Source organism: Cyprinus carpio, chromosome A1, assembly GCF_018340385.1.
Source record: "Cyprinus carpio isolate SPL01 chromosome A1, ASM1834038v1, whole genome shotgun sequence".
NCBI classification, from domain to species: Eukaryota; Metazoa; Chordata; class Actinopteri; order Cypriniformes; family Cyprinidae; genus Cyprinus; species Cyprinus carpio.
In genome coordinates this window covers 38,872,411-38,882,019 of record NC_056572.1, presented here as the reverse complement: position 1 = coordinate 38,882,019, position 9,609 = coordinate 38,872,411, and the positions used below count along the sequence as shown (strand labels likewise).

At 42.8% G+C, this 9,609-nt stretch overlaps 1 pseudogene; it reads right to left on the bottom strand.

The window, feature by feature from the left end:
- LOC122147664 overlaps positions 1 to 1,881 on the bottom strand; it is a 7,546-nt pseudogene extending 5,665 nt beyond the window's left edge.
- Positions 1,882 to 9,609: the final 7,728 nt, after the last annotated feature.

The following is a 9,609-nucleotide window of genomic DNA, read 5'->3' as shown; positions in this document are numbered from 1 at the left end:
AACTACATGTACGTAGTGTAAAGCTACTGTGGATGAGTCTTTCAGTATTATTAGGTCTGCAGTGGTCTGGCTTTCGGGGCACTCTGACCTTGTCGTTGGTGGGAGTGGGCGGACAGCTCCTGATAGGCTGATGGCAGCAGGAAGCTGAGCGTCGTGTAAATGGCCGTTTCCCCACATCCTCACTTCCCTCTGGGAACTTCAACAAGCACCGGAGCCGTCATCTCAAACCTGACACCTACACACACACACGCACGCCACACACACACACACACACAGCTGTGTTAGTCTCTGCTGCGTCTTTCGTCTGTGGTCGTGTTTATGATGTGAAACACAATCACAAGACCCTCTTCATTGGCTCCAGATATATAGTGATAGAGGCCTTCTGAAGGCCATTGCGGCTCCGTGACGCCGATAAAATACGCCTCAGCGTCTGTAGAGACCCACCGCGTGGCCGAATAATGACGAACCTACAGACAATCTGAATTAAACAACCACTTCAGCTCAATGCAAGCAAGAAATGCACATCTAATGAGCGGACTGACCTCGTTAGACTCGTAACGTACCGCAGATTCAAGATCGAACTGAACGACAATTCTCTGGACTCGCTGCAGAAGCTGCTGGACGAGTTGCTTGGGCTGCGGGAGACACAAAAATCACACACGTTACTCTTCCCCACTGTCCATCCGCTAGAGGCCTGAGTAATGATGTGAAATATCTGACCCCACGCCGCGGACGTGCCAGAGACTTCCAGAGCCAGCAGACACAGCAGCGTCCACGCCCATCAGACGCCTGAGGAGACACACCACACTGATGTCCGGGCAGTTCTGTTCAGATCAAGCTTTTCTGTAAAACTTCTGAGGAACACTACACGGGTACTAGAGAGTCTGAGGAACGCTGAGGAACCACAGTGACTTCCTCTGGACGGACGAAACCACTGAGACACAACATGTTTCACACTGAAGAGGTTGTGGAATGACCCGAGGCACTCAAACTCAAATGCATTCATCATTAAAACAAAACAATAAAAAGAGGAACTGATACTCTAACCGGGTCATATACCAGAAAAAAAGTTGAATTGAAATTTTTTCACATGCATTACATTGTTGTAGAGAATAAGATCTAAAAATGGAAAAATAACATTTTTGAAAAAGATTTTTTTTTTTTAAATCACCAATCAATTTTTTTATAACTATAAATGATACAACAGAATGATTTTTAGCTTTATTTAAACGTAGCATAATGTATCTATAAGCATATGTTTAGTTTGTTTTTGGGGCAACATGTAATGAAAATAGAAGTGTAATAATGGCACCGTTTTCATAATATCTAATATTTTTATAGTAATATTGCTGTATAATTTCTTTCCCTATTCAGTTTTTGTTGAGTCTCCCAAATATGACGTACCTACACACACTTTTTCGTCCTTGGTGTCCTCGTACGGTGGTGACGTGTTATGAAATACCGCTGTCTGCTTTTGTTTCCTAACATAGAGTCAATATTTTGGATTTTGAAACCCATAAACTTTTCCTGAGGATGGCTGGATTTTATGCCAAAAAACTGGAAAAATTAGTTCAGATTTTAAAATGACAATTTATTCTCATATTTCCTTGTAAGGGGGTGTTGAATTGGATCGTCGTTTTTTAACGGACAAGGAGAGGAGGTGGTCCTGGGAGAACTGTTTCAAGCCTTTGTCTCTGTGAATCTGAACAGTCCCTGAAGTTATTCTCTGTATAGGACATGTCCCGACACGCAGAACTGTGTTCAGAGTAATCATCATGTCCGCACAGAGGACTAACCCCACAGCTGCGTCAGGAGGATCTGCAGTGTTCCCGACAAACCCAAGCGAGAACCTTTCACCTCTCCTGGAGCTCTCTCTGCCATCATACAACACACACAACTCCCACACTCACACACACACACACACACACACAACACACACTTTCATCACACACTTGAGCATACACACACACACACACGCAGTACCACACTCTCACACACTCAACTCCACACACAGACACACACCCTTTCACACACTTACCCCCACACATACAGCACAGAACACACACACCTTCACCATTACACATGCACACACAAACCATTGAAGCACAGAACACTCTCACACACTCACTCCACACACAGCCACCATCACACTGGCACACAACCATTCACACACACCACACACACACTCAACACACACACCACACACACCACACAACACACACACACAAACACTACAACACACACAACCAATCCACACACAAAACCACACTCTTCCATCTTTTCCCATCACACGATCCCACACACCCATCACCCATAACAACTCAAAACACAAACACCACCACGCACACACAAAACACACTCACACACACACACTCATACACACTTCACAACACACACGCACACTAAACACACTCGCGCTCACACAAACACTCACAAACACACACACACACACAAACACACTCCCACTGCATCAAACCCACTCCAATCACTAGAAACCCACCACTACTACCAGACAAACTCACAACCCACGCACGCACACAAAATACATCCAAAAAACACACTCACCCACACAAATACCCAAAACCACCAAACACACTAACACCCCAAAACACAACACATCAAACACAAACAGACAAGCAACACCAACACCTCACCAACACACCAAACACTCAAATACCACCACACACGACCAAACACACTCAACCACACTGGCTTTCACACCACACTCCACAAAACAAACTGACTGCACTCCACACCCACCACCCAAACACTACCACACAATCACTCAAACCACAATACACACCACAAACCAAAATCACACAACACTCACAAACACCAACCCACCACCACCCACCCAAAAAAAATAACATGACACAAGAACCACAATAACACAAAACACCACACACCACCACCCCACACATCACCCACACCAACCACACCACACACCCCACTTCCACACACACACAACACCCAAGACTCAAAAAACACACCAATGTTACACTCCAAAACGTTGGACACTCCCAAACAACTGCACTCCCCACTCAAGCAAACCACACACTCACCAAACATCACAGCACACTCACCACAACAAACCTAGCCCACAAACACAACAGCACACACAACCTCCCTACAGACACAAACGTCCACCCCACCTCACCAACCACTAGTCACAACCCAACAATCACACACCACACACAACACAACCCACCAATACACAATACACACCCACACCAACCATCACCACACCACACACAGCAACACTCACCAACAAGAACAAACACAACCACCACGTAACTACACGGTTCACAACCACTCCAGCCAGTTAGACACCGACTCACACCCCAACACACACCACAAACAACACTATGTAACAATACGTCCCATTTGAACGCCACACACACACTTCTCACACACACACCAAGGTGCAACTCTCAACCCACCGATTGCACTTGGTCACGTTTCGTGTAACACCGCGCTCCACACCAATAGACCCCACTCACACTCAACACAACACTATAACACCCAAAAACACACACAAAACTAGCCCCACACACCAATTCAAAACAGACCACAAAACACACACACACACTCACACACAACCACAAAACACCAACATAAAGGCACAACTACACTCACACACCACCCCAAAAAGCGTCCACAAAAGACCAGAACTACACCACCAACACAATACAATCTACGACGCGCAACACCACACTCATACATGGTACCACATTACACACATGACAACAACACCACCACACACACACAATTGACTGTTGTAACGCACAAAAAAAAAACCCGTTCACACACTAACCATATAATCACCCACCCACGACACCAACCCATGTTAACACACCACACACACACTCAACGGTTGTACCAAACACTAAATAAAACACTTACAAACTAACAAACCTGTTACCACAAATCTACTCACCACCCACCGGTCATGTCGTATCATAGATGCAAAAACTGTTTCACAAACCAAATGACAAATACTTTGTTTGTACCCCACACTTCAACCCACCCAACTACAAACCAGTTTACCCCACAAACACAAACGGCACACCCACATATGTCACCCACACACACAACCTAACACAAACTACCCACCAAACCCAAAACAACAAATCACAAAACGCACACCAACGTACACTAAAAACACTAACCACACCCCAAACCCCCACTACAGCTACCAGCACAACACATCCCACTCAAACACAACTCACACACTCAAACGGCCCACAAACCCATGCAGTTTCAGAACACACGCCACACACACTCAAACAACCACTCTCCCACCAAACACTCTAAAACACCAACAACTTTTGACACTCACTAAAACACACCACCAACACCAACACCACACAAACCACACGCACACAAAACAATGGTTCTTACAACGTAACCCAACACTCAAACTAAACTCAACAAAACAACACTCACACCCACAAACACAACCACCACACCCACACAACAACACACAACACCCACACCCCACACTCAAACCCACATCAGATACACACACTCAACCACCCATTACCCTAAAAACCAGTCTAAGGTATCACGCAAAACACCACCGTCACTCATTGAATCCACACACAACACTACACACCCACAACCAACAAATCAACAAACGTCAAACATCACAAATCACAAACGACACACCCCACACACACAAACACCATAGCCACAACAACTAACAACAAAACCACCAAGAGATTACCCCACTCACCAACACACACAACTCCACTACACACATTACCTACCCACCACCACACTATAACTACAACACATCACCCCCAAGCTATCAATAAAGGAACACTCAACAGCACAAATTAAACACCCACCCCACCACATTGTGACCACATCATTACTCCACACCACACAGACCACGAGATTCAGTCACAGAAAACCCACAACACAGCACAACTGTACACCAAAACAGCTCACAAACCACAACACCCCTCTCCCACGCAAAACACAAAACAAAACCACTATTTCCAATACCGTCTCACTCCAACCACCACAGTGACCCCACAACCACAACCACTCAACAAACAGGAACAACCACACACTCACACCCACTTCACTCAACCACAACCCACTCACCACACCTACTCCAACACACACACCACACCCCATCCTCCCACCCACCACACACACACACAACACAACCACAACTCCAATGCCACACCTAATGGATGCCCTCACACCAAAACCACACACCACACCACACTCACACGAATACCACACAAACCACCACACAACACACCTGCACCTCTCAAATGTACACACATACACAACCCACAAAAACACCAAACAATCACGACACACGACTTCATCCACCACACAAAACACCTAACACCAACAAACAAAACGACACACGGGTAAATTTAACAACACACAAAACAACACACCACGTCACCACAGAACCACGACCACCTCAAACCCCCCACTAAAAAACCACCACACACAACCACAAAAACAACACCACACAAGTTACTGGTCACGACCTCCCACCCCACTCAACACAACTACCACAACGATACCACACCAACAAAAAACACACACAACCATAAGCACAACCCACACATCACCTCGTAAACACACAAACACACTACACACACTCAAACCAACTCCACACCACACTCACCACCCACAAAATATCACAACTCAAGTCCACTAAAACAACCACACCCATCCACCACACACCACCCACACACACCACCCCCAACACACTCAACACACACCCACCCCACAAACACTCCCACAAAACGTGACTCCACAAGACCACACTCAACCACAATCACAAAAACCCAAAAAACCACAACTCACACCACACAAAGCACACAACATACCACTCCACACAACACCACCAACCAAGCCCAACACCACCCACACCAAGTACCCACAACACCAAACAAAACACCACACACAACACAAATAATTAACAACACAACCAAAAAACACAAACAATCACCAAAAAAACAACCCCCAATAATCAAAACAATACAACTACCAAAAACAACAAAAACAAAAAACCAAACAAAAATAACTTCACAACAACCCACGAAAAAACCACACCAATAACAAACGACAAAAACACACAAACCAACAACACAAAAAACAATATAAACAAAAAAACCAACCACATAACAAAACAAACAAAACCCCAAAAACCACATATCAACACAACCAAACAAAAAACCACAACAACACACCACAAACAATAACATCTAACTAACAATAACAACATAAAACAATAAATACAACAAATAAAAAAACACACTAAAAAAAACAAACAACTACCAAAACCCAAACAACACAACCCAATAAACAACCACACAAACACATCAAAACCTTAAAAAAACCACACACCACAAACATTAATCACCCACCAACACAAAAACTAATCAAACAAAACAACAAAAACACAAAACCTAATACACACAAATATACACACACCAAACAACAACCAAATCACAAAAAAACAACAACACCAATAATTCAACATACCACACTAACAAAAAATCCAACGCATACAAACAAACAACCACACTCAAAAACACCCACAAAACCACCAATACCAACTAACCCAAAAAAAAAAAAAACAAACCAACTTCCATACTAGACCAAAATAAAAAACAAATAAAAAAACACCAACAACCAACCTCCCACAACTAAAAACAAACCAAACATATTACCACAATCTATGCATAGGTTCATACAGTGTAACTGCAAAAAAAACAACAACAACAAAAACAAAAAATATAACCACAACATAAGCAAACTTCCACACAAGACAAACTACCAACCAAAATTACCACCCCCAAAAACACCACAAACAAAAAACACTAACCACCACAACAAACTCTAACACCTAAAACATAAACAATAATATAAAAAAAAAAAACACATAACAAAATTAAACACAACAAAACACAAACAAATAAACACAAACTTTACAAATAACGTCAAACACATACTAAACACAAACAAACTCAAAACCAACCACAACCAACAACAAAAAAAAAAATAAACAAACACACAAACACTCCCACCAAAATACAATAAAACACACACAAAACAAAAAACCACCAACCACACAAAACAAAACAAACCCAGAAACTCCACACACTACCCCCCAACTATCACAAAATAACACCCACAACCACAACCCACCCATAAACTCCACAACCACACTTACAACAAAACAAATGTTGTCTACAACACCACAACACTAAACTACAACCAAAACACACAAATACCACACACACAAAAACAAAACACCACACCACTCCCAAAACAAAAAAACACAAAAAACCACAATACCCAAACATCAACACACAAAACCACACAATAAACACAACCCATAAACCACATAACACCACTAACAAACAACACCACCACAACAACTAACAACCCACACAACAAAACACAACAATCACAACTGACCAACAAATAAACACAACGGTCCAAAAAAATGGAAACAACCACAAAAAAACAAACAACAAAAAACACTATCACCAACTAAACAACACCAAACCCAAACACACACACAACACAACACCCAAACACACACACAACCACAATAAAAAAACCACACAACACCCCAACACTAAAACACACACTACAAATAACCCCAACCCACTCCAACAAACTCACAAACTAACAACACCCAACAAACCAATAGCCCCACCAAACCCACACCCCAATCAAACCACACATACATACCACCACACACCATACACCCAAATCAACACCAACCACACAATACACCACATAAATGACACACATATACACAACACAAAACATACAACCACAATTTCACCCACACAACCAACAATTAACAACTCCACAACCCAAAACAGCAACCACACACACACACATCAACACCAAAACACACACACCAACAACAACACACCAAACACACAACCTCACAAAAAAAAACAACACCACCACCCACAAACAAAAAACACTCATTACAAAAACACACATACAAACAACCTAAAACACCTCCAAACAACACATACCCAACACCAAACAAATCCACACAAATCACAACACACCAACCACACCAACACCACTAACAACACCAAACACACAAACACAAAACACAAAAAACCACACCACAAACCAAACCAACACTAACAACCACACAAAAATACAAATCCATACCAAAAACACAACCAATCAACAACCAAATCACACAACAAAACAACAACAAAACCACACAAAAACTCCAACACCATACCAAACACCACCTACACACCCAAAACCACCCAACACCACAAACACCACCGACCACAAACCCCACAACACCCCCACACACCCAACAACCAAACAACACCCAAACACCAAACTCACCAAATCACATACACACCACCAAACCACCACCAAACCAAAAACCAACCCACACAAACCTAACACACACTCCACACCAACAACCCCACACCAACACCTCACACCCACACCAATAACCCACCACAAACCACAACAAAAAAAACCAAAACACACAAAAACACCCCACCCCCCACAACAACCCAACAACACAACACTAACAACACACCACACCACACATAACACACCAACCCACACCCCAACGACACAACAAACAACACACCCCCCACCAACAACAACACAACTCAACAACCAAACCCACACAACACCCAAAACCCCAACACAAAAAAACTGTAAACACCACCAACCACCCCAACTACCACCCACACACCCCAAAACCCACACCACAAACTCCCCACACACCAACCACCAATCCCAACAACCACAAACAACCCCCCACCCACCCGCCCAACCAACAAAAACACCCATAAACAACCACCAAAATACCTCCCAACACCCCAATAACCACCCAACACCCCGCACAAACACACCAACAACAACCACCAACAGCACTACCCCAACACAAAACCACACCAAAAACACAACCCACACATAACCAAAAAATACCAATCCAAACTCAAACAAAACACAACACAAACCACAAACACACACCCACAAACACAACAACACCAACAAAAAAACAAACAACATGCACCAAACAACACCCAAACAAAAACACAACAACAAACATAAAAAAAACACCAACAAACAAATAAATCAAAACAAAAAACCCCAAACCCCCCACAACAAACCACAAACCACAAACAAAACCACCAACAAACACAACAAACAAAGCTGTAAAACAAACAAACCAAATAAAACACCCACACACCCATAAAAACACACATAACAACAAAACAAACACCAAACTCAACACCACCATGCTCAACAATAAAATCAACCAAAAAATAACACAACCCCACATAACACAACAAACACCAACAACACCACAATCAACAACCAATTCAAACCAACCCACACCCAAAAAAACCACAAACAACCAAACCACAACACACAACCTACAAACAACACAAACCACAAACAAAAAAACACCAACACACCACAACACACACCACCATCAGAACCCAAACCAACCAAACACACAAAAAAAAACCCAAAAAACCCCACAAAACCAAAACAACAACAAAACAATACACCAAAAAAAAACCACCCCACAACTCCCACAACAAACACAACCAAAAAAAA